Source organism: Phacochoerus africanus, chromosome 10 (genome assembly GCF_016906955.1).
Source record: "Phacochoerus africanus isolate WHEZ1 chromosome 10, ROS_Pafr_v1, whole genome shotgun sequence".
In the NCBI taxonomy this organism is placed as follows: Eukaryota; Metazoa; Chordata; class Mammalia; order Artiodactyla; family Suidae; genus Phacochoerus; species Phacochoerus africanus.
In genome coordinates this window covers 38,602,454-38,629,264 of record NC_062553.1, presented here as the reverse complement: position 1 = coordinate 38,629,264, position 26,811 = coordinate 38,602,454, and the positions used below count along the sequence as shown (strand labels likewise).

General features: G+C 41.9%; 1 protein-coding gene across 3 annotated transcripts in view; it reads left to right on the top strand.

The window, feature by feature from the left end:
* FRYL (FRY like transcription coactivator) overlaps positions 1-26,811 on the top strand; it is a 309,775-nt gene that overhangs the window by 30,188 nt on the left and 252,776 nt on the right. For all 3 annotated transcript variants that reach the window (XM_047799032.1, XM_047799033.1, XM_047799030.1), the window contains exon 2: positions 15,308-15,483. The gene's annotated coding sequence lies outside the window, so the exon portion shown is untranslated. The remainder of the gene's footprint in view (positions 1-15,307; positions 15,484-26,811) is intronic.

Genomic DNA, 26,811 nt, shown 5'->3' with positions numbered 1-26,811 from the left:
TTTGAATTCCCAGTCTGGTAACTTCAAATCCTGCCTTCGCTGAGTTATAAAAGTTTTTTTTGTTTGTTTTGTTTTCCTTTCTCTCCTTTTTTTTCTTTTTTTGCTTTTTAGGGCCACACCCATGGCATATGGAGGTTCCCATGCTAGGCGTCTAATCAGAGCTTTAGCTGCCAGCCTACACCACAGCTCGCAGCAACGCCAGATCCTTAACCCACTGAGTGAGGCCAGGGATCAAACCCGCAACTTCATGGTTCCTAGTTGGATTCGTTTCTGCTGCTCCATGATGGAATCTCTTTGTTTTCCTTTCTTGGTAGCTGGTCATGGACTTAGAGTGCCAGTACTGATTTAAATAGGTCTTCAGTAATGTGGGGGTACAGTGTGGAGAGCAGGGAGGTGTGCTGTAACCCTATGATTAGACTGCAGTCTTCCAGTCTGCTGGTGCCTCTAGACTGTGAATTTCACAAGTGATTCTCAATTTTTTCCCCACTTGAAGTGGCACATGATGGCTAGATGACCTGGAGTTGGGTATTTCCCTTCTCTTAGGTCATTTAGGCTCTGGCTAAATAGTCTCTTAGTTCCTCCTCTGGGCAGACTTGTTAGAAGAGCAGAATGCTTTGAAGTATTTCAAAAAGTATTTCCCCTGCCAGAAACCTGAGAGGATTTTTTTTTTCTTTCTTTTTTGTCTTTTCAGGGCTGCACCCACAGCATATGGAGGTTCCCAGGCTAGGGGTCCAATTGGAGTTGTAGCTGCCAGCCTACACCACAGCCACAGCAATGCCAGATCCAAGCCTCATCTGTGACCTACCACAGCTCGTGGCAACACCAGATCCTTAACCCACTGAGCAAAGCCAGGGGTCAAACCCACAACTTTATGGTTCCTAGTCGGATTCGTTAACCACTGAGCCACGACGGGAACTCCAAGGATTTTTCATTGATACTCATGGAGCTCATGGAGATAAAACTCGGGAAAGTATGGGGTTCCTCTCATTACTAGTTCCCTGGAGTTTTTATTTTATTTTGCTTTTCAGGGCCACACCCACGGCATATGGAGGGTCCCAGGCTAGGGGTCCTATTGGAGCTACAGCTGCCAGCCTACACCACAGCCATAGCAACGCAGGATGCGAGCCACATCTACAACCTATACCACAGCTTGGCAACACCGGATCCTTAACCCACTGATCGAGGCCAGGGATCGAACCCGCAGTCTTATGGTTCCTGGTTGATTCATTTTCCTCTGCACCACGACGGTAACTTCTTTTGTTTTGTTTTCTTTTTCTTTTTCCCCCCTGGAGTTTTTAACTCTCAAGAGTTGTCCACACTGAGCTTCTAGCAATTTGTCAATTAGCGTTCAGTTTCTTACCCTGGCACTTGTTCCCATGGAAGCTTCTGCTTATGGGTTTCTGTTCTCATAAGTTGTGATTCTCTGCATCTGCCTGTCTCCAGTTTTGGGAGTAGTGGTTTGCCCTAATATCTCACTTCTCTTAAGGACCTCAGAAGAGTTGTTGCTCTTAAAGTTTATCTTTTCACTTTTTTTTTTTTTTAAAGATGAAGTGGTGACTTCTAAGTGTCTTTCATGTCAGACTGAAAACCAGAGGTTCCTCCTTCGCATTTTTTTTATTACCATATGGTTTCTTCTCCTGGAGGCAAGCAGTATTATCAGTTTCTCGCCTCTCATTCTAGAAAGGCTGCTATTCTTAAAATTTTTAAATTAAGATGAAATTAATGGTTTTTGAAGGACTATCTCCCTAAAATCCTTGGTTTCTATGGTTATAAACCATTTCTCATTATGATGTCAGTATGTTTTTCTGTCTTTCCCCTGTCTGACTTTCTGGATTTTCTGAATTTTCATTAATTTCATTGGAATTTTAAAATCAAGTTAGTTTAGCCTATGCTGCAATGAAAATAATTCTCAAATTATTAGTGCTTTAAAATGCAAAAATATGTTTTCATTCATGTCAGGTCTGTCTCTATATAAGTCTGGCATTGCACATCTTCCTGTTTTTTTGTTTTTGTTTTTTTCTGTCTTTTCAGGGCCGCACCCATGGCATATGGAGTTTCCCATGCTAGGGGGCCAATCGAAACTGTAGCTGATGGCTTACGCCACAGCCACAGTAACATGGGATCTGACCCATGTCTGCGACCTATAGCACAGCTCACAGCAACGCCAGATCCCTTAACCACTGAGCGAGGCCAGGGATCAAACCTGCGTCCTCATGGTTACTAGTCCAGTTCATTAACTGCTGAACCACGATGGGAACTCTCAGTAGCATAATTATTGTATTATTATTTTACTGGTTAATTTGTTGGGTTTTTTTGAGAGAGTCTCCTCAAGTCTCTAACCCTGATTTTAGACCTTTTTTTTGGTAAGCCTGACTACCACTCCACCCCACCCCAAAGAGAGAACATCTTAGAAAAACAAATGGTTTTGCCTTTCACATGTTTGTTTAGAAGTCTGCCAAGATCATTATGCTTGGAATTTGGAACATTTGGATCGGTCTTCTCTCTGCCAATTGTCTTCTTAAGACGGGTGACTTTTTTCATATACACGCTATTCTGTGTTGATGAATATAGTACAGGCTCTGTCGCAGCCTGGCAGGAGATTTCGTTTTCTCTTCTGCTTCTCTTAAAGGATCGTCAGTCTGTTGAAGGTTGTAGTTAGTGTTCAGCTCAGTGATTGATGGAGGGGGGGACTGAGCATTTTCTTCTGGGGGGCACCTCAGTATAGTAGACTTGAAGCCGGCTCTCAGAGCACAGCGGATTATGGCTGATGTCAGGGCAAGTTGCTTCTCCTTTCCCATTATTTTTACTTTAAAAATGTCTTTGCAGAAGCTCAAAACTTTCAGGGGTCGGGTGATACCTCTTTGTAGTTTCTAATGTTTGAATTTTACCTTTTTGTTAAGCTACTTAGAGGCTATTGGAACAGGGAGCTAGTCAAATAGGTATTTCTAGGTTATCATCTAAGTATTGTTCCTCCTTGGAAACTAATTGTTTGGATATAAGTTGATTCAGATATTTAACAACAAGAAAGGAAATTGTTTTAAACCTGTTTTGGGGAGTTGCCATCATGGTGCAGCAGAAACGAATCCGACGAGGAACCGTGAGGTTGTGGGTTTGATCTCTGGCCTCACTCAGTGGGTTAAGGATCTGGAGTTGCTGTGAGCTGTGGTGTAGGTCAACGCGGCACGGATCCTGTGTGGCTGTGGCTGTGGCGTAGGCTGGCAGCTAAAGCTCTGATTAGACCCCTAGCCTGGGAACCTCCATATGCCTTGGGTGTGGCCCTAAAAAGCAAAAATGAAATTTAAAAAAACCCTGTTTTTGGAGTTCCCATTGTGGTTCAGCCGTAGCAAATGTGACTAGGATCCATGAGGACCCAGGTTCGATCCCTGGCCTCGATCAGTGGGTTAAGGTTCTGGTGTTGCCATGAGCTGTAGTGTAGGTCACAGATGTGGCTAGATCTGGCATTGCTATGGCTGTGGGATAGGCTGGCAGCTGTAGCTCTGATTAGACTCCTGGCCTGGGAACTTCTATATGCCACAGGGAAAAGCAAAAAAACCCCCCAAAACCGCCCCCCCCTTTTTTTTTCCCCTGGAAACATTAGGTTACATCTCAAAATGTATATCAGATAGTATATGCAAATATATTGGATTTATGTGCCGAAGACAAGTTCACCTCTTTTCCTCTGTCATTCTGTGCTGCTATTCTTTATCTCCTCTAAAGGCTGTAAAAGGTAGATTTAGGGAGTTGTCAGTATTCATTTTGTCTAAGAAAATGTTGGAAAGTCTGTGTGTCGGGTTTCTGTTTTTGTTGTGTGTATCATGTATTATCTTTGACATCATTTATTTAGTCAGTAAATGTTGATTGTGTACCTGTGAGCTTGGAGATGGTGCTGGGGTTTATAAAGGTAAACAAGACCGTCTCTTCCCAACTGGGGCTTGCTTTTTAGTCGGGTAGGCAAACATTAAATGGATATTGGATGAGAAACTCTAGGATGCAAAATTAAGTTTGATTTGAGTGTGATAGGTGTCGATGATTGCAGATAGGGCGGTGGGGAGGGTAGCGATTGTTAAGTCATTTGAAGGAAGGGTGGGAGCACGTCTCACTCAAGGAGAAGAACTTTGCAGGCAGCGGAATTAGCAAGTGCATAGGCTCGGATGCGGGAATAAGCATCTTGAACCTGAGGAACCGAGGGGCGGAAAGCTTTGTGGCTAGAATAGAGGCAAGGAAATGTTAGGGAGACCATGAATGGTTTTCTGCATTTGATGGGAAACCAGTAGAGGGTTTTGAGCACAAGTGGAATGCATAAATATATTTTCTAAAACGATCACTCTAGGAGTTCCCATCATGGCTCAGAGGAAACTAATCTGACTAGCATCCATGAAGACGCAGGTTCAATCCCTGGCCTCAATCAGTGGGTTAAGGATCTGGCGTTGCTGTGAGCTGTGGTGTAGGTCGAAGACGTGGCTCAGATCTGGATCTGGCGTGGCTGTGACTGTGGCATAGGCTGGTGGCTGCAGCTCCAATTGGACCACAAGCCTGGGAACCTCCTTATGCTGTGGGTGCGGCCCTAAAAAAGCAAAAAAAAAAAAAATCACTCTGGTGACTACATGGAGAATTAGGGGGTGAGTAGTTGCAAGACTGTCAGTTACGAGGCTACTTTGAATTGTTTGGGCCGGAGATGATGATGGCTCTGATTGATTAGGGAGTAGCAGTGGATGGAAGAGAAGTGGTCACATTTAATATACAGAGAAATCTGAAAGTGGGGTTGACAGAACTTGTTGATGGATTAGATTATGAGGATGTAAGGTAAAGCAAGGAATAAAATGAATAAAAAGAGAGTTCCCCAGTGTTCTAGGGGTTGGGACTCGGCTTTACCACTGAGGCCCAGGTTCCGTCCCTGGTCGAGGAACTGCATGGCACACCCCCACCCCTGCCTGTCTGTCCCCCGCCCCAAATAAAGATTTCTGGCCTGAGCAACCAAAAGAATGGTGGGGTATTTACAGAGGGACAGTGCTGAGAGTAGGTGAAGATTTAGGGGGCTGTATTAAGAGTTGTGTTTGACATCTCATTAGATGTGCCCACAGGCATTTGAGTTTGTGAGGTTAGTGCTCAGGAGAGGGAGGCCTGGGTTAGTGAGTGATACCATCTATGCACTGACAGATTCCAGACTTTTTTTTTTTTTTTTGCCTTTTCTGGGGCCGCTTCCACGGCATATGGAGGTTCCCAGGCTAGGGGTCGAATCAGAGCTGTAGCCACTGGCCTACGCCAGAGCCACAGCAACGCGGGATCCGAGCCGCGTCTGCAACCTACACCACCGCTCACGGCAACGCCAGATCGTTAACCCACTGAGCAAGGGCAGGGACCGAACCCGCAACCTCATGGTTCCTAGTCGGATTCGTTAACTACTGCACCACAACGGGAACTCCAGATTCCAGATTTGAATGCAAGACCTTTACCCTGGATAAGGTCCTGAGGTAAATGTCAGTGGAGAAAGGGCCAAGGACTGACCCTGGGCCCTCCAACATTTTGAGTTGGAAAAGAGGCATAGGGAAAAACAGCTTCCTGAGGAAGAAAACCAGGAGAGTGTGCTATCCTGCCATCCAAGCGTTTCAAAGAGGAAGGAGAAGAGAAAGTTCCTGTTGTGGCACAGTGGAAAGGAATGTGACTAGTATCCATGGGGATTCGGGTTCAATCCCTGGCCTCGCTCAATGGGTTGAGGATCTAGTGTTGAAGTGAGCTGTGGTGTAGGTGGCAGGACTCAGCTCGGATCCTGCGTTGCTGTGGCTGTGCTGTAGGCTGGCAGCTGTAGCTCCGATTTGGCCCCTAGCCTGAGAACCACCATATGCCTCAGGTATGGCCATAAAAAGATTTAAAAAAAAAAAAAAAAAAAAAGGGGGAGAGGAATGCTGCTGTGGTGTCAAAAAAGATGAAGACTGATTATTGACCTGGGATTTCACGAGGTTGGAGGGCATCAGGGACACTGACCAGTGGTCCAGCAGCTAGAAGAGAGATGGGGAATGGGATGAAGAAGGGGCGCTAGGGAAATACTGATGTGCTTGATGGAGACAGTTGTGTGCAGAGAACAGGGCAGTTTGGATGGGGGATTGTGGTCAAGGAGGGCTCCTTACAGTGGGTGATCATCATGGTATGTTTGTAGGCTGCTGGGCATGATCCCTTAGGAATGGAGAAAAAAGTGTGACATTGTTGTCACCTTGACATTGATAGTCCCAGGTTTTACAAAGCAGTCCGGAGATGGTTGACTTGGGTTGGAAGTGTTCTCAACTCACCTTCTTCAGGGAGCCTTTGAAAAGTTTCTTTTTTTTTTTTTTTTCTCTCCTCTTGGCTTGCTTAGTCTTATTGTGTATCTCAATAGATTTTTATCTTTCACGTTTCTGGTAAATGGTGCTTATTAGGAAGTGGAACCAATTGTGTATTTAAAAAAAAAAATGTCAAAGACATTTAACAGGGAATGTGTTTGCCAAGGCCCATTGTTTACCACAAAAAGGAAACCACTGACTTCGTGTTACATCAGTGAAGATAAAATTATTTTGTGAACACAGTACTCCTTTTGTAACATTTTTCATACCGTGATCAAAAGAAATTATTTTATGAAACAATAAGCTAATGGGAAATGTAGATTTTTGTTTGTTACAAGTGGGGATTTATTTAGTAGGAGCCCTTAAGATTTCTCTCTCTCTCTCTCCCTCCTTTGGTTTTTTTTTTTTTTTTTTTTTAGGGCCACACGCAAGTACATGGAAGTTCCCAGGCTAGGGTGTGAATTGGAGCTACAGTTGCTGGCCTACACCACAGCCACAGCAACTTGGGATCCAAGTCACCTCTGCAACCTACACAGCAATGCGGGATCCTTAACCCACTGAGCAAGGCCAGGAATCAAACCCGCATTCTTATGGGTCCTAGTCAGGTTTGTTAACCGCTGAGCCATGAAGGGGAACTCCCCCAATTTTTTTTTTCTCTTCAAACCATTTAAAATTATTCTGGTGGTGGAGATACTTGTTTAAAATTTTGAAAAAATGTAGTTTAAACAATTGAGAAGTTAGGTATCAGGTCTTAATTTTTTGAAATGTAATTAAAAAGTTTAGGAGGTCCCATTGTGGCTCGGTGGGTTAAGACCTGCTGTCTCTATGAGGATTCAGGTTCAATTCCTGGTTTTACTCAGTGGGTTGGGGATCCAGTGTTGCTATAAGCTGTGGCATAGCTCACAGATGTGGGCTTGGATCTGGTGTTTGCAATGGCTGTGGCCATGATTTGACCCCTGGCCTGAGAAACTTATATATACCATAGGTGTGGCCATTAAAAAAAAAAAGTTTTAACTAATTTTAGGGAAGAAAATGTAGCTCTACAGGGTGGGGGGTACTATTTTTCCGGCCTGAGCCAGAAGGAAGAAAAACCAATAGAACAGTAAATACAGCTAACATAGTCAGTATTTTTTTTTTTTTTGTCTTTTTGCTATTTCTTTGGGCCGCTCCCGCGGCATATGGAGGTTCCCAGGCTAGGGGTCGAATCGGAGCTGTAGCCACCGGCCTATGCCAGAGCCACAGCAAAGCGGGATCCGAGCCGCGTCTGCAACATCCACCACAGCTCATGGCAACGCCGGATCGTAACCCACTGAGCAAGGTCACGGACCGAACCCCGCAACCCTCATGGTTCCTAGTCGGATTTGTCAACCACTGCGCCATGATGGAACTCCTAACATAGCCAAGTATTATAGTGAGCTGCTATTAGTATGTTCAGGGGGTAAGTAGACCATGTGTCACTCCCAGGATCTCCCCTCCTGTTGAAAATTCTTGCTTGGGTAGAGAAGTCCTCAGGTGAAATTTGATTTAAAACAACCAAATTTGGAGTTCCTATTGCGGCTCAGAGGAAACAAATCTAACTAGGAACCATGAGGTTGGTGGGTTCGATCCCTGGCCTCGCTCAGTGGGTTAAGGATCTGGTGTTGCCATGAACTGTGGTATAGGTTGCAGACACGGCTCGGATCTGATGTTGCTGTGACTGTGGCGTAGGCCGGCAGCTGTAGCTCCGAGTCAACCCCTAACCTCCATATGCTGTAGATGCCACCCTACTAAAAAGAAAATAAATAAATAAAACAATAAAATTCACAGAAGACAAGGATGTTATAATAGGCTTACTGGAGACCAGCCTTTTTGATTTCTTGGACCTTTTTTTTTTGTCCGTGTGTGGACCATGTGGAATCGAGTCTGAGCCACAACTGGGACAACGATGGATCCTTAACCCGCTGTGCCAGGCTGGGGGATTGAAACCACGCCTGCAAAGCACCCCAAGCTGCTGCAGTCAGATCCTTAATCTACTGCACCACAGCAGGAACTCCCTCTTGTGACTTTTCAGTTGGGGTTTTATTCCCTACCTCTGTCCTCCTTGCCATTCCTGCTCGAAGGAAAAAAAAAAAATCTTTCTTTGACAGTGATAATGTCCACCAACTTCTGACTCTCTGAGAAATGGACAAGCATCTCCAAAAAGCTAGAGATTATAGAATGTTCTGATTCTAAGCTAGGTTGTATTGTAGGTACAACTTTGCTGCATAAATGTAATTCTCAACCTTTTTTCTTTTTGGTCAATGTGTAATTTGTACATAAGGAATAAAGGTATGCTCATATGTCAGGTAATAATCCTGTGATGAAAAGAAAATAGAAATAAGGTCCTCTTAACCTCCTTTTTCTCTTTGACCAGCTAGGAATAATAATAGCCTTAGCCTACCTTTTTAGAATTGTGTGGACTTAATTGTGTGTGAAATGCACCTAGTTTAATACCTGATGTCATACCAGATCATTGAGTACGTGTTATTCTCCTTTCCCTTTCTTTCTGTAATTATTATTATTTTTCTTTTTGTCATTTCTAGGGCTGCTCCTGCGGTGTATGGAGGTTCCTAGGCTAGGGATCAAATCAGAGCTGTAGCCGCTGGCCTACACCAGAGACACAGCCATGTGGGATCCAAGCTGCATCTTGCGACCTAGATCACAGCTCACAGCAACGCTGGATCCTTAACCCACTGAGCAAGGCCAGGGATTGAACCCTCAACCTCATGGTTCCTAGTTGGATTCGTTAACCACTGAGCCATGACGGGAACTCCTGTAATTATTCTTTTAATTATTTTTTTCTGATTTTTATTTTTTCCATTATAGCTGGTTTACAGTGTTGTGTCACAGCAGGGTGACCTAGGCACACATACATGTATATAGTCTTTTTTCTCCCCTTATCATGCTCCATCACAAGGGACCAGATAGAGTTCCCAGTGCTGCACAGCAGGATCCTATTGCTTATCCATTCTAAAGGCAATAGTTTGCGTCTATTAACCTCAAATTCCCAGTCTCTGTAATTTGAGTCATCCAAATCTGCTGGCTAGTGCCATATCATATAGTGTGTGTTAAAACCATGAGTTTTAAACTAGAGATGTTTGAACTATGTCCTTTGTGGTGGTTTAGAAGTTCTTGTTGAAAAAGGAAATGATAACACAAATGCATCCTGAAGGGGGCATTGTGTTCAGAGAAATAAATCAGTCACAAAAGGGCAAATATGGTAGGATTCCACTTGAATGAGGTACCCAGAGTAGTCAAACTCACAGGAACCAGAATGCTCGATGCCAGGGCCTGGGGGAGGGGAGAGAGCAAGTTGCTGTTTAGTGTGTTCAGACTTTCAGTTTTGCAAGATGAAAAGAGTTTTGGAGATGGATGGTGGTGGTGTTTGTACAACAGTGTGAATGTTTTTAATGCCACTGAACTACAAAGATGGTTAAGATGATAAATTACATACTGTGTGTACTTTACCACAGTTTTTTAAAAAAGTCAATGATGAAACTACTCTGCTTTGGTAAGACTTGCCCTCCCTGCCCATTTTCGGTAGCTTATTAGTGAATTCAGTTGGTTGGTTTTTTTTTTTTTTGTCTTTTTGTCTTTATAGAGCCACAACTTGCGGCATATGGAGGTTCCCAGGCTAGGGGTCGCATCGGAGCCACAGCTGCCGGCCTACACCACAGCCACAGCAACGCCAGATCCGAGCCGCATCTGGGACCTACACCACAGCTCACAGCAATGCCAGATCTTTAACGTACTGAGTGAGGCCAGGGATCGAACCCACAACCTCATGGTTCCTAGTCGGATTCGTTTCCACTGTGCCATGACGGGAACTCCTCAGTTGCTTTTTCTTCTTTCCATTTTCTTGCGGTATAACTGACATGCAGCACTAAGGTTAAGATGTACAGCATAATGGCTTACATATGTCATAAAATTATTATAAATTGAGTTGCTCTTGACTAAATCATGAAATAGTGGGTTGCTGTTCTTACATCATAAATCTGTGTGGGAGTCCATGAACTGAAAACTATTGGTGATCAGAAATGTCATCACTCTTAACTTCCAGAGGTTTCAGACCTTAAGTGGTTGCTTTTAGAGCAAAGAGTATATATTGCAATATAGTATGGCTGGCAAAGACTATTTTGTTTTGCATGTCCGTTTAACAAATATTTATTGAAACCCTCATTTATTGAATGAACAGTGAGTCATGGCATTTGTTGAGTGCCAGCTCTTGGCTATTGTTCTAAGTTTACACTTAATAATTCTTATAATACTTCTAACACTTTATAATCCTCATAAAAAGCCCTTGGAGGTGTTGAGAAACCCAAGGCACTGCTTGAAAAAGTGATTTTAGAAGAAATTTAATGCATAGACACAAAAGGCATTCCAGAAGGAAGAAAGATCCGTGCCTAAGAATGAGCATGGAGCAGAGTTGAGCCTGACTAGTCTCAAGAACCTTAGAGAGATGGGCTAGAAGTTTATTCTTTCCCATTAGGACCTTGACTCTGAGGCTAAGGAATTTCCAGACTTGATTCTGTGGGCATTGGGAGTTGGAGCACTGAATTACCAAGGCAGGGGGTTTTGTGGTCAGAGCTGTGCATTGGGAAGGTGCATTTGGCAGGAGTATCTGAGATGCATCAGAGCAGTGAGAGGGGAGCTCAGAGACCACTTAGAATTCTTTGGTTGGAAAAGTATTTTCATATCGCCAAGGTTGGGGTCAGAGTGTAAATGCCTGACTGCCTGACTTGAGGATAAGTTCAGAGATGAGAAAGTAGAGGAAATAAAGAGAAGTCAGTATATGGTGCATGAGTGTTAAGATTTTTTTTTTTTTTAATTCCTTAATGGTCATCTGAGTATACAGGTCAGATGTAGGATGCTTTCAAAAGGGAGGAAGGGAGGATTTAGGACCAAGAACACAAGAAAAGGGACTTCAGTAGCCTCGAACTGAATTTGAAGAGTTTACAGAGTGGGCATCTTTGAGTTTAAGGGACGAGGGTAACTGAAGAGTGTACAGAACTGTGGGTGAACTGGGAACTTGAAAGGTAGAGAGCAGCAACCTCTCTAAGAGGCAACTCAGTAGGGTCAACCATTAGTCTTTAGAGCATGAGATAGAATAATATAATGGTGTTGTACTTATTCGTTGATACAATTAACAGAGCTGAATTTCTTACATGATATTGATTGTATAATCAACCAGTGGTTGGCATGTTTAAACAGAAAATTTGCTTAAAATAAAGAGTCATAGGATACACACCTTAATGTATCTTATAATTGATAAGTGTGCAAATGCTTGTGTATCATCTATCTTTTGATGGATGACTGAGGCCTTCTCTACAGCATATTTTAAAAGTGACTTGCCTTGGGGGAGGGGGAGGCAGTGGGATGGACTGGGAGTCTGGGGTTAATAGATGCAAATTATTGTGTTTGGAGTGTTTGAGATCCTGCTGTATAGCACAGGGAACTGTATCCAGTCACTAGTGATGGAACATGATGGAGGATAATGTGAGAAAAAGAATGTGTGTATATATATATATGTATATATATATATATGACTGGGTCACTTTGCTGTACAGTAGAAATTGACAGAATCCTGTAAATCAACTATAATGGAAAAAATAATCATAAAGTAACTTGCCTTTTTCAAATTGTACTGTTTAATTTGCAGAGACACAGCATTTTCTTTCCTTTTTTCATTCTTTTTTTTTTTTTTGTCTTTTTGCTATTTCTTTGGGCCGCTTCCACGGCATGTGGAGGTTCCCAGGCTAGGGGTCGAATCGGAGCTGTAGCCACCGGCCTACGCCAGAGCCACAGCAACGCGGGATCCGAGCCGCGTCTGCAACCTACACCACAGCTCACGGCAACACCGGATCGTTAACCCACTGAGCAAGGGCAGGGACCAAACCCGCAACCTCATGGTTCCTAGTCGGATTCGTTAACCACTGCGCCACGACGGGAACTCCTTTATTCATTTTTGATATAAAATTTAACTAAATTATATGATTATAGTGAATGCCACTGGTATAAACAGATTTTAGAACAAATACAATTTAATTTACTCTTGGCGTGCAACTCAATCATTGGGAGCAAAATGAGATGGTGTACCTGAGAGAACTCCCCTCGTCCCCCAAAAGGCACTGTGAAAACTTGGAAGTTGTGGTTTGTCCATGGTTTGGGGATTGGCAAGAGTCTGGTTTAATCTTGAATCCAGTGCTTTCCCTATTATACAGTGTTGCAAGGTGATAAGGAATAACGTGTGAAATACTGGCTAGTGAAGTTATCGACTCCCTGAATATATTTTTTCTTTTTTCTTTTTTAAGATTTATCTTGTATTGAAGTATAATTGATTTACAGTGTGCCAATTGCTGCTGTATATGTTTTTTAATAGAATAGCTTTACTGAGATAGAGTTCACATGAAAAATCACCAGTGTATAGTGTACAATTTAAGGCTTTTATACATTTAACAGAATGGTAGAACCATTACCGCAATTTATTTTAGAATATGTTTATCATCCCCAAAGAGCCCTGTATTCATTAGCTCTTCATCTCCTCTCTGCTGGCTCAACTCAACCACTAATCTCTTCTCTCTCTGTAGATTTGTCTATGCATATAAATGGAGTCATGTACTAGGTGGCCCTTTGTGACTGGCTTCTGTCACTTAGCATAATGCATTTCAGATCTGTCTATGCTATAGCGTGTCTCAGTACTTTTTATGGCAGAATCCATTGGATGGATATACCACATTTTATTCATTCATCGGTTGGTGACATTTGTATTGTTTCTTTTCTGCCTTTTGGCTGTTACAATAGTGCTACTATGAACATCTGTACACATATTTATATGTGGATGTATTTTTTTATTTCTCTTGATACATTCCTGGGAGGGGAATAATAGGTCATGTTTAACACTGGAAGATTGTTTTCCAAAGTGGCTATACCATTATATATTCCTACCAGCAGTGCATGAGGGTTCCAACTATATATGTGGGGGTTTTTGGTCGTTGTTTTTTGGCTACATGGTATGTGGAAGTCCCTGGGCTGAGGATCAAACCTGTGCTGTCTCTTTTTTTTTTTTTTTGTCTTTTTGCCATTTTCTTGGGCTACTCCCGTGGCATATGGAGGTTCCCAGGCTAGAGGTTGAATCGGAGCTGTAGCCACTGGCCTACGCCAGAGCCACAGCAACTCGGGATCCGAGCCGCGTCTGCAACCTACACCACAGCTCACGGCAATGCTGGATCCTTAACCCGCTGAGCAAGGTCAGGGATTGAACCTGCAACCTCATGGTTCCTAGTCGGATTCATTAGCCACTGAGCCACAACAGGAACTCCACTGTCTTTTTAATTATAGCCATCCTAGTGTTTTTTCACTGTTTTTATTATGTATTTATTTATATATTTTGTCTCTTGTCTTTGTAGGGCCACACCTATGGCACATGGAGGATCCCAGGCTAGGGGTCACATTGGAGCTATAGCTGCCGTCCTACACCATAGCCACAGCAACACAGGATCCAAGCCACATCTGCGACCTACACCACAGCTTATGACAACACCGGATCCTTAACCTGCTGAGCAAGGCCAGGGATCAAACCCACAACCTCATGGATCCTAGTCAGATTTGTTACCCACTGAGCCACGACGGGAACTCCCTACACTTTTATTTTAGCATTTTCACTTCTCTATTTTTTAAGGGTCTTACCTATAGCATATCGAAGTTCTCAGTCCAGGGATCAGATCCAAGCCACAGTTTGGGCTTTCCTGCAGGGCCAGGAATTGAACCTGAGTCCTCGAGGTGCAGAGACACTTGATCTTGATGTCCCACAGCAAGAACTCCTTAATGTAATTTTTAAAATATGGCTGAGGAGCATACCTTGCTTTTCTGTACCTTGCCTATGTAACATGTTCTGGTGAATATTTTACATATTCTGGTGATATTTGCATGGAAGTACATGGAGTGCTTCCTTATTCACTTTTACAGCTGCATTGTATTCCTTCTTATGGATGTATTATAGGTAATTTTACTAGTCTTTTTAGGTTGTTTTCAGTGTGTTTCACGTTAACAAATAATCTACAATAATCCTGCTCCACACTTTATTTTGTGAATGTGCAATAATATCTGTAGGAGAATGTCCAGATGCAGGATATTTATTCTTAATTTTTTGTTTTTATTTATTTTATTTTTTGCTTTTTAGGGCTGCACCCTCGGCATATGGAGGTTCCTAGGCTAGGAGTCTAATCGGAGCTATAGCCACCAGCCTACACCACAGCCACAGGAATGCAGGATCCTAGCCTCGTCTTCAACCCATACCACAGCTCACGGCAACGTCAGATCCTTAACCTGCTGATCGAGGCCAGAGATCGAACCCATGTCCTCATGGTTCCTAGTCGGATTCATTTCCGCTGAGCCACAATGGGAACTCTTTAATTTTTTAGATATTGACACTACCTCAGCAATGGAGAGTGCTCATTTCTTGGGGTGCCTTGGGGTACCTTTTGAAAATGGTAGTTCTAGGGTCATTACCCCAAATTCCATAAGCTATGTATCTTCAAGTATTATAGAAGAACTCTTAGGATGATGGCCCTTGGGTCACCAAAAACCAGATAATTATGTTTAGATGGTGAGGAAATTCATAATATACTTGAGACAGATGTTACGAATGGTGAAAAAATATTTAAATTTTAAATATTTTAATTTAAAAATATTAAATATTTTAAAGAATATTTAAACTAGCACCTTTAGAAGACAAATTCTCATTTTCTTGTTTTTTCTCTCCAGATACTTTCCCATTACAGTTGAGATTTTTTTTTTTTTAATAAGTAAGCTCTTCTTGGCCAAATTCTCTATTATAAAAACTAATTTCAGTAATGGTAGATGTTTTATGAAAACTGCTGCAGTGTTACAACTTTTATTTTAAACATGGCTGTTTACTAATAACCAACTATATATAGATATATATATGTATTTCTCTTTTTTCCTTTGTCTTCCAGATTTTAACATTCCGTATTCCGCTTGGTACATGGTGAATCACTACTGCTCTGCACCAGGGTGCCCACTTGAGTGCCTATAAAGTACAAGCTCCAGATCGGAAGAGCTTCTAGATGGATCCTTTCCAAATTTGGTATCTTTTCTACAAACTCTGTGCCTCAACAACCCTTTCTAAGTGGTAAGTGATGTGATACATACTTTTTTTTTTTTTTTGGGGCCACACCCGCGGCACATGAAGGTTCCCAGGCTAGGGGTTGAATTTGGAGTTGCAGCTGCCAGCCTACACCACAGCCACAGCAACTCGGGATCTGAGCCTCATCTGCGACCTACACCACAGCTCATGGCAACGCCGGATCCTTAACACACTGAGCAAAGAGGCCAGGAATCAAACTTGCAACCTCATGAATACTAGTCAGATTTGTTTCTGCTGCGCCCCTACTAAAACTCCCAAAACATACTTTTTAAAAGGCGTAATAACATTTGTAAAACAATTTTTGTTTGGATTGCCTTCCCCCTTTTTGTGCCGCCTTCTCTTTTTACACATGAATAATAACTACTCTTCGTGTGTGTGCAGTAATTAAAAAAAATTGCAACTAAGAGTAACAGCAACATCAGGTTTTTGGAGACTTCCAAACATTTTTCCATGTCATAATCTGGGTATAGTATAATATGTAATGTTTATAAAGAAGAAATGTAAAAATATCTAACCAGCTTTATGTGTGTATTTTATATGCTCTGTATTATATATTGATTTTTGTAAATTTCATTTTTCTTTTGAGAGGCAAATGGCACTTATTGATGTCACAAGATTATAGTTTATATTTACTTCATTAGAGATTTTACTCCAAGTGTTTTTTAATAATGGTTTAAATTTATGTATATATTTACTGCTATAGGTGATTATGACTTTCAGTGGTTGTTACAATAGGTGAACTTGTTTTAAAACTAAGCTTACACGATCCGGTGTCATTGTGAGCTGTGGTGCAGGTCGCAGTCATCTCGGATCCCCTGTTGTTGTTGTTTTGTAGGCTCGAAGCTGTAGCTCTGATTTGACCCCTAGCCTGGGAACTTGCATATGCCACTGGTGTGGGCCTAAAAAGCCAGGGAGGGTGGCAGTGGGCGGTGGGGGGTGGGGACAGAAAAAAATGAAACCAAGCTTACTAAAAGTAGTTTGATTTAGGGAGAAAGCTGTTTTGTGGAATGATGCAATTTTGTGTTTAAGAAATGAAAAAAGCTGTGAAAACAAAAAGAGTAATCTCACTGCTGAACTAGAACTTGCATGGTTAGCAAATTGTAAATGTTAGTATTTTGTAACTTATTATTGGTTCTGTTTTGTTCTGCCAGAGCCGCCGACTCCAACTTTAGGTCTGTAAGGCTGAGATCGTTTATCCTGTTGCTCTCTTTTCCTACCTATATAGGTATTTTGAGTCCTTTGGGTCAAGAACATTCTTTTTTGGAGTTCCTGTCATGGCTCGGTAGTTAACAAATCTGACTAGCATCCATGAGGATGCAGGTTCGATCCCTGGCCTTACTGAAGGATCTGGTGTCGCCATGAGCTGTGGTGTAGGTCGCAGACATGGCTCAGATCGGGCATTGCTGTGGCTGTGGTGTAGGCCTTCCGCTGCAGCTCTGATTCGACCCCTAGCCTGGGAACCTCCATGTGCCACGGGTGCGGCCCTAAAAAGCAAACTGAAACCCCAAAAACAAAAAAAAAAATTCTCTTTTGTAATAATTGTCAATGATGTGCACATTTATGGAATTGATGGGTGTATAATCCCAGCTTTTCTTTTTATAGCATGGTACTGTATGTGCCTTTTCAAGTATTTTTTGGAAGCATAGGTGCAAGTTAACCAATATGTTTCTTGAACATCTCTGAGATTTACTCAAAAACATTTTTAGGGCGGCTCAGAGGAGTAAAATTGACCAGAACAAGTTGCTGATGTAGGAAATCTTTAAAAGAAAATCACTGAGGTAAAATATTGAAGACTCATTTTCGAGTATCACTCAATGAATAGTTACCAAACACCTGCTAATTGTGAATGAATATATCCAGTGACATTTAACATTGTAAAGAGTGAAGTCACTAAATGGAAACCAAGGCATTAGATGAAGATGCAAGGCAGGGCAGTTGAGTGAAGAATGGGATATATTTAGCTCTAATTCTAGTCATTAATTGTGCATTGTTCTTGAGTGCAAGTTATTTAGTCTTGGTAGACCTTGGTTTTCTCATCTATGAAATGAGTCAATTAACTAAATGATTTATTAGGTTTTTTTGGTGCTTTCATACACCTAACTTTATGCCTGTAATGAACAAATTTTTAGGTTTTTGTTTTTTTTGAGGATACCTTTTCTTCCCTATACTATATGATAGAGGTATTTTTAGACCTCTTTCTTTGAATTGTAGGGTTAAAATAAGGTTTCCGCTAAAAGAACTTTTTCAGTTCATCATTTTCTTTTGAAGGTGGTCTTTTTATTCCTTCTATTTTTCTTCACACATTCTTATCTTTCTCTTCTCTTGACCTCTAGGATTTTCCTTCATTTGACTCTTTGTTCCTTTTCCATCTCTTGTATTTTATCAGTGGCTCTCATCATGGTTCCTTGACTTGTCTAGCATCCATTGTTCTCACCTTCGTTATTTTCCAGGCTCACTACATCTTAGACAAATGATTCTCATCCTGGGACAGATACCTTCTAAAATGAGGGTGTGATTCTTTGGCAGATAGCTGAAACCAACTGGCAAACCAGCATTATTGGTTTACCAGGTCTGGAGCCCCAAAGTTTCACTCCCTGTCTCGTCTTGCATTGGACCCCATTATCACTTGGAACAGCTAGATTTCTGAGGTCTTGGAAAGTCTCATTGCATGATCATAACCCTCTGTCATCTCATACTTGAAAATCTGTTCTTTGTCTTTATTATGACTTGTCGTTAGTTTCTTGATACTTCCTTGTCTTTATAATTAAGTTAGCTATTTCATAGTCTCATTAGCTTTTTACTCACCCAAACCCCATGAGCATATTTGCAGCAGCATCTTATGTGCTGTTGCCGTTAACGTTCTAAGGAACCTGTTTAAGTCTCAAACTCAAGTTAATGTGCCATCTCTCTCTCTCTCTGTTTCTCCTAGTTCTAGCTGCTAGATGCAATTGGAAAAGGTCATACAAAGGTTTCTACTAAGCAGTCATTTACTTTATCTCTAAACAGGTTCTCTCTCTTTTTTTTTTTTTGGTCAAGCCCACAGCATGCAGAAGTTCCCAGGCCAGGGATCAAACCTACTTCACAGCGGTGACCTGAGCCATAGCAGTGACAATGCTGGATCCTTAACCCGCTGAGCCACCAGGGAACTCCTACACTGGTTTGTTTCAAAGTTGGTTTCTTACCTTTCCTTTGAAAGACCCCACACCTTGTTAACTTGCCTTTTGGAACTATCTAGAATACTCCCTGACCTATTCTTTTTACTTCAGATTTTTTCTGTTTCTGTGTCTGATGAAGAAATGTTATATGCCTTATTTAAAAATTTTATTATGGAAACTATAAGCCATACCAAAGTAAAGAGACTAATGTAATGAAACCCCTTGTATTCATTGCTCAGGTTAGTAATTACCATGTCATGGCCAAATTGTCTGTCTTTTACTGACTTATCTCCTGGTCCTATATTATTATTTTAAAGAAAATCCTAGGTATCACATAATTTATTTGTAGGAGTTCCCATCATGGCACAGTGGGAACAAATCCAACTAGGAACCATGAGCTTGCAGGTTCGATCCCTGTCCTCGCTCAGTGGGTTAAGGATGCGGCATTGCTGTGGTGTAGGCCGGTGGCTATAGCTCCGATTAGACTCCGAGCCTGGGAACCTCCATATGCTGTTGGTGCAGCCCTAAAAGGACAAAAGACAAAAAAAGAAAATAATAATAATTTATTTGTATTTCAATATGTATCCTTTAGTATAAATCCTTTAAAATGATACATCACCACCATATAATTATCAGCTTTAAAAAATTCCAATGAAAGTGTTAATTTTAATTTTTTCATACATTTTTAAAAGCAGTTTTCTTTTTTCTTTTGTCTTTTTGCCTTTTCTAGGGCCGCACCCTTGGCATATGTAGATTCCCAGGCTAGGGGTCCAATTGGAGCTGTAGCCACCAGCCTACACCAGAGCCACAGCAACTCGGGATCCGAGCCACGTCTGCAACCTACACCACAGCTCACTCCTAAAAGCAGTTTTCTTGATTCTATGAGGATCTGGATAAATTCTCCTCCCATTGCAGTTGGTTGTTTTTTTTCCCTAAGGTTTCAACCTCTTCTCTTTTTGTCTTTAAAATTTATTTGTTGAACAAATTGGGTCTTTGTTTTGTAGATGGTGGATGTTTCTGATTATATCCCTGTGACGTGTTTAAACATACTCATCTGATCTTTGTATTTTTTGTTAGTTGGTAGTTGGCTCTAGAGACCTCAGATTCAAGTTTGAATTCTTTTGGCAAGTCTTTGTCTTTTGGCAAGTATCCGTCTAGTGCACATGATGCCTAGTGGTCTCTCTCTTTCAACAATGACTAGTTGCCATTTGTGCTCAATGCTTTGGATCAGGGGTTGGCAAACTTTTTAAGTAAGGTCACAGATAGTATATATTCTAGGCCATATAGACCATCTGGTCTCGGCTGCAGCTACTAAACTCTGCAATTGTAATGAGAAAGCTGCCATGGACACAATGTGAATGAATGGGCATTCTGTTCAATACAACTTTGATTTACAAAAGCACGTGATGGGCTTCCTGTTTGAAGTCTATTAAATCATTACGGTTTACAAAATAGTAATTGTATTATAGGAGTTCCCGTCGTGGCACAGTGGTTAATGAATCCAACTAGGAACCATGAGGTTGCGGGTTCGATCCCTAGCCTCGCTCAGTGGGTTAAGGATCTGGTGTTGCCATGAGCTGTGGTGTAGGTCACAGACGTGGCTCAGATCCCGCGTTGCTGTGGCTCTGGCGTAGGCCGGCGGCTATAGCTCCGATTCGACCCCTAGCCTGGGAACCTCCACATGCTGCGGGAGCAGCCCAAGAAATGGCAAAAAAAATAAATAAAAATAAAAATATTATAACTTCACTGTTCATTTTTTAAGTGTTCTATGAAGAGAAGCTGTTCCATGTGTACTATTTGTTATGTGATGATACAGTTTGTATAGGAAGTTTTGGACGAAAGCTTGACAATTTCCCTTGGCTTTACCAGTTTCAAAATAATGATTTAGTTATTTTAACTTTCTCCAACAGTGACTATTTAGGGTCTGCTCTTCTCCTCCTGATTCATTATAGACTCTTAAATATATTAGATTTTTAAAAAATTCACTATGGTAATTATCCTTATTGATGGCTTAAATTATTTGACCTTTGGCCAGTGGGAGCCTTTTAAAGTTGCTTACCCAATTATTTTGACATGCCTCTTGGAGTTTGTGATAGCTTCTTGATTATTTGGTATGACAGGGAGTTCCAGGTTCATCATGTACATTTCCTCCTACACCTGGTGTCAGCAGTTTCTCTGAGGAGCCCTGCTTCCTCTATCGGGGATTGGAATTTGAAGACCACAGTTTGGGCTCTAGGGATTCTTATTGCTAGTGAGTTGACCATTGTTTCTAGATCTTTTCAGTAGTCAGAACTAGGGAAAAATGAATTTTAGGGTAGAGTACCTCATGAATTCATACTGATTCTTGCACATCAGTTTTAATACTATAAGAATTTTTTTTTTAATTTTGTCTTTTTAGGGCCGTACCCGCACCCTTTGGAAGTTCCCAGGCTAGGGGTCTAATTGGGAGCTGTAGCTGCTGGCCTACACCACAGCCCTGGCAATGTCAGATCCAAGCTGCGTCTGCAACCTATACCACAGCTCATGGCAATGCCAGATCCTTAACCCACTGAGGTCTCCAGGACCTCATGGATACTGGTCAGGTTCATTAACTGCTGAGCCATGACGGGAAAAAATACTATAAGAGTTTTTGTTAATCTTTTCTATTCTACCTCTGTATCTTCCTTTCAACTGAGAGCTCTGGTTCTCAATGACACTAAAAATAATACAACTAGAATATTTCATAATCACTCATTTATAGTACCCTCATACACACAGTCTCAGAATAACAATACCAGCGATTCATTTCTGCCTTCTTTTCAGTATTATGTCTCTGAGATTTATTTGTGTTGTATGAAACAGTAATCTGTTTTTTTCTCATTGCTCTGAAATGAAGTGTTCCATTGTGTGAAATATCACACTTTATCCATCCTCCAGTTGGTGGGAGTTTAAGTTGCTTCTAGTTAGGGGCTATTAGGAATTAAGTTGCTATGGAAACTCTTGTGCATATCTTTTGGTTGGCATGTGCACTTTTTTTTATACCCAGCCATGTAATCTTTTTTGGACTTGGGGCACGTCTCCCTAGGAATATTTACTCAAAGTCCTGTGCGTATCAGTTATCTATCTATTGCTGTGTAACAACTCACCCCAAAACTTGGTGGCTCACCACAACAAGCAATATTATCTCACTGTTGCTGTGGGTCAGTTTCTGTGGGGTACAGCTTAACTGGGTGCTTCTAGTTCAGGGTCTCTCATATAGCTGCAGTCAAAGAGTGCCTGTTGTGGCTCAGAGGATTAAGAATCTGATTAGTATCCATGAGGATGCGGGTTTGATCCCTGGCCTTGCTCAGTGGGTTAGGATCTGGCATTGCCATGAGCTATGGAATAGGTTGCAGATGCAGTTCGGATCCCGTGTTGCTGTGGCTGTGGCATAGGCCGGCAGCTTCACTTCCTATTGGACCCCTAGCCTGGGAATCTCCATATGCTGAGGGTGGGGCCCTAAAAAGACAAAAGACCAAAGAAAAAAAATGCCCTTTTCAACATTTTAAATGTATAGTTTGTTTTTTTTAATTTTTTTTATTTTTTTTGTCTTTTTGCTATTTCTTGGGCCGCTCCTGCAGCATATGGAGGTTCCCAGGCTAGGGGTCCAATCAGAGCTGTAGCCACCGGCCTACACCAGAGCCACAGCAACACGGGATCCAAGCTGTGTCTGCAATCTACACCACAGCTCAGGGCAACGCCGGATCGTTAACCCACTGAGCAAGGGCAGGGACCGAACCTGCAACCTCATCGTTCCCAGTCGGATTCGTTAACCACTGCGCCACGACGGGAATTCCTAAATGTATAGTTTAAATGTACAGTTTTAAATGTATAGTTTAAGTACATTGACATTAAGTACATTGACGTTGTGCAGTCACCACCACCATCCATCTCCAGGACCTTTTCCAAGCCGAAATCTCTCCTTCCCTTCCACAGCCCCTGGCAACCACCATTCTACGTTCTGTTTGTATGAATTTGGCTACTCTAGGTACTTCATAAGTGGAAGCATACAGTATTTTTTTCCTTTTGTGAATGGTTTATTTCACTCAGCTCAGTGTCCTCAAGGTTCATCCACATGGCAGCATGTGTCACGATTTCATTCCTTTTAAAGGCTAATATTCCATTGCATGTATATACCACATTTTGTTTGCCCATTCATCCATCCATGGACCTTTGTTTCCCCCTTTTGGATATTGTGAATAATACTGATGTGAATATTGGTGTTCTGCTATGGTCTGTTTTTACAAACATGTCTTCAAATCCAGTTTATCTAAAAAGGAGGTGCTTATATATAAATACCAGGGAGTGGGGGTCAAGGAGCCCCTTCCAGTGCCTGCCCCTGCACTGTTTAAGTCAGTCTTATTAATTGGTCTCTGTGTGCTTATGGCACAACAGGATATACATCTAAGTTAATTTTTTTTGGCCATGCCTATAGCATGTATAAGGTCCTGGGTCAGGGATTGAACCTGCACCTGGCAGTGACCCAAGCCGCTGCAGTGACAATACCTTATCCTTAACCTGCTGCACCACAAAGGAACCTCCTGTATTTGACATTTAATAATTGTTCTAAAATGTAGTTTTGTTTTACAATCACATATAATAGTTTCATGTTTCTGAAGTCTGATCTGCAAAACAAGGTTTATTCAAAGGAGTCCCTTCTATTTCTGTTTCTCTGCCTTTTTCTCTTCTCTAGGTAATTATATTCTAAAATCTTTATTCTTCCATTCTGTTTTTTTTTTTTGGTATAAACATGGTTTATATTTGTATCTCTCCTTATACAAATGGTAAAATACTATAGGCCTTGCTTCTTTCACTTTATATATCCTGGAGACTAAGATGGAAAAATAAAAATCATTAAAAAAAAAAAGAAAAATATCCTGGAGACTACTCCTTAGTGATAAATTACTAATTCGTTTTATAGCTGCATAATATTTCATTGCATTAATTAAAAAACATAGCTGTGAATTCCTGTTGTGGCCCAGTGGATTACAAAGCCGACTAGTATCCTTGCGGACTCAGGTTCGATCCCTGGCCTCACTCAATGGGTTAAGAATCTGGCATTGCATGAGCTGTGGTGTAGAATGCAGATGCAGTTTGCATCCCGGGTTACTGTGGTCATGGCGTGGGCCTGCAGCGGCAGCTCCATTTCAACCCTTAGCCTTGGGACTTCCATATGCCGAAGGTGCAGCCCTAAAAAAAAAAGCAAAAACAAAACAAAAAACAAACCCATAACATAATTTAACCAATTCCTGATTGATGGGCATTTGGGTTGCTTCTAATTTTTTTGTAATAATATTGCAATGGAAAACTTTGTGTCTATGTATATTTTATATTTTGCCATTGTATATTTGGGACAGATTCTTAGATGTGGAATTGCAGGGTCAAAGGGCAAATGAGTATGCAGTTTTACTAGATATTTCCAGATTTATCCTCATAAGAATTAGGTCTCTTCGTGTTTCCATCAGTAATGTACACGAGTGCCTCTTTACATAACCTTATCAAGAGAATATATTGTCAGACTTTTGGTTTTTTTTTGTCCTAATGGAATCTAATTGTAGTGTGAATTTTCATCTGTCATTATGAGTGAGGTTAAATATCTTTTTTTAACTTAAATTTATTTATAGACATCTCAGAACCGTTTAAATCAACTACAGATTTTTTTAGACATAATATACCATGTTTATCTTGGTACACCTTAGGCTGAGTATCTTTATATGGTTAAGAGGTATTTGCATTTCTTTCTCTGTTAACTGTCCATCTCTTTAGCTCTTTTTTCTCTGTGTTTGTTGGTATCTTCTAAGGTCTTTACATATCAAGAATATCAACCTTTGTGCATTTGTTTTCTTCTTCCTGCCAGTTAAATAGAAGTATTCACAATCTGCCCTCCCCCCCCCTCCCCCCCCCCCCCCCCCCCCCCCCGTCTTTTTGCCATTTCTAGGACTGCACCTATGGCATATGGAGGTTCCCAGGCTAGGGGTCTAATTGGAGCTGAAGCCACCGGCGTACACAAGAACCACAGCAACGCAGGATCCAAGCTGAGTCTGTGACCTACACCACAGCTCATGGCAACACCGGATCCTTAACCCACTGAGCAAGGCCAGGGATTGAACCCGCAACCTCATGGTTCCTAGTCGGATTTGCTAATCACTGAGCCACTTAGACAGGAACTCCTAATCTGCTTTGTTTTGCTTCGTCCTTTTTCATTGATGTTATATTGATTCTTCTAGCTAAATGATTATTTAGTATTTGATGTCTCCACTTCTACATAGCAAATCTATTCCACTCTTTCTTCAAACTCCATATGCCCCAGCTGGAATTCAACTTTATCTACAGACCCAATGTTCCTATGCTCCCTTTGTCGTGTGATATTACCAGTTTCCTACTTGGGAACTTGAAGTGATCTTTTAGGGTTTATTTATTATTAATTCAGCAAGTGTTTATTGAGCACCAACCAAGAGCCAGGTCCAGTAAGTAACAAATAGACACAATCCTAGCTCTTAGGGACCAGTCTGAGGCCGGTATAAGTATTAAATATATGTACAAACCCATATCTAAAAGCGTGCTAAGTATTTCAAGAGAGAATTTAAGGGCTGGGACACATCATTAGATGGGAGAAGGTGGGGGTGGGGGGAGCCTTTTGGAGAAAGTGACATTTAAGCTGAGATTTGAAGGCCTGTTGGGATTCACTTGGTGAAAAAATCAGGCTTCCAAATATAGGAAACAGTGTGTGGAAGGATCGTGAGGCAGAGAAGAAGTTGAACTTGTAGGAGGTGCAAAGCCCAGTTTGGCTGGGGGAAGGAGGAGGGGGCCATGAGACGTGGTCACTCGGGCTCTGGTGGGGTAGTACATTGGTGGGGGTGCAGGTAGAGGTTGCTCAGGAGCCTCGTGGGGAGGCTGCGGTGGTAACTGTGGAAGGTGGTGGTGGCCCATTCATTCACTTGTGAAATTCTTTCAGTTCTACTGTAGTGCTTTGTTTACTCTTGTCATTTTATATCCACTGCTCTAGTTCAGAAAGTAAGCTCTGGACTCTGCCAGTAGGTTTTTACAAATTGATCCCACTCTGTTTTTTGGGTTTTTTTTTTTTGTGTGTGTGTGTGTTGTTTTGTTTTGTCTTTTAGGGCCACACCTGAGGCACATGGAGGTTCTCAGTCTAGGGGTCAGATCGGAGCTGTGGCCTTTGGTCTTCACTGGAGCCATAGCCACACGGGATCTGAGCTGCATCTGCGAACTACACCAAAGCTGATGGCAATGCTGGATCCTTAACCCACTGAGCGAGGCCAGGGATTGACCTGCATCCTCAGGGATCCTAGTCGGGTTCGTTAACCACTGAGCCACGATGGGAACTCCGGTCCCACTCTGAACCCTAGCACATTCCCTCATTGCCGAAAAATGAAAGCCCACCTGAGGTTGAGAGCTTTACCATTTTCTTTAAGCTTCAAGGTTCCTTCTCTGAGACAGCTTTTCTTCTTCCTTTCTTTCTTGCTGCCTCCCTTCCTTTTTTCTTTTTAGGGCCGCACCTGCCACATACGGAAGTTGCCAGGCTAGGGGTCCAATCGGAGCTACAGCTGCCAGCCTACGCCACAGCCGTAGCAATGCCAGATCCAAGCCGTGCCTGCACTGCACTGCAGCTCAGGGCAATGCCGGATCCTTAAGCCACTGAGCAAGGCCAGGGACCGAACCTGCAACCTCATGGATACTAGTCGGGTTCATTTCTGCTGTGCCATAACGGGAACTCCCTAAGACAACTTTTCTTTAGGCAGCCAAGATAGATATTTTGTTACCTCTTTTCTTTAATTAATCTCCACCTCTGTCATGACATCTCTGCCTCTTGAACCCTATCCCCCCACTCCCCTGCCTTTTTTTTTTTTTTTTTCCTTTCCTCTAAAGTCTCTATTCAGATCCTAACTATTCCTGTAGTCCTTCTTAAATCCCTTCAGCCAGGGTGACTTTTAACCTCTGTTGATAGATCAGTTCTAAGAGTCATCAGAGCCTGTGTTGTATTAGAAATATCACCGTATTTATTTGGAGTGCAAAGAATTGTGTTTCTTTATTTTATTTTATTTTATTTTATTTTTTTGTCTTTTGTCTTTTTGCCATTTCTTGGGCCTCTCCCGCGGCATATGGAGGTTCCCAGGCTAGG